This window comes from Gavialis gangeticus, unplaced genomic scaffold (genome assembly GCF_001723915.1).
Source record: "Gavialis gangeticus isolate Ggan-Ray unplaced genomic scaffold, GavGan_comp1, whole genome shotgun sequence".
In the NCBI taxonomy this organism is placed as follows: Eukaryota; Metazoa; Chordata; order Crocodylia; family Gavialidae; genus Gavialis; species Gavialis gangeticus.
The window spans coordinates 9,506,668-9,506,886 of record NW_017729029.1 but is presented as its reverse complement, the minus strand read 5'-3'; positions in this window follow the sequence as shown (position 1 = coordinate 9,506,886).

Genomic DNA, 219 nt, shown 5'->3' with positions numbered 1-219 from the left:
CAAACACCATGTATGGGCCACATATGTGCTGCTTGGGCGGGGGGTGGAAAGAGGGGCTTGCATGCAGCTCCTGCCACTGCACCGCTGCTTTTGCCTCGTGACCGGCTGCATGGTTCTGCAATAGTGTGGGGCAGTGGCAGCTGCGTGCTGGCTGGGGGGAGGGGGGACGACTTTGCGGGCAAGTGGTGCCACCATGGAGCCATGCCCTTCGTCCCTGGA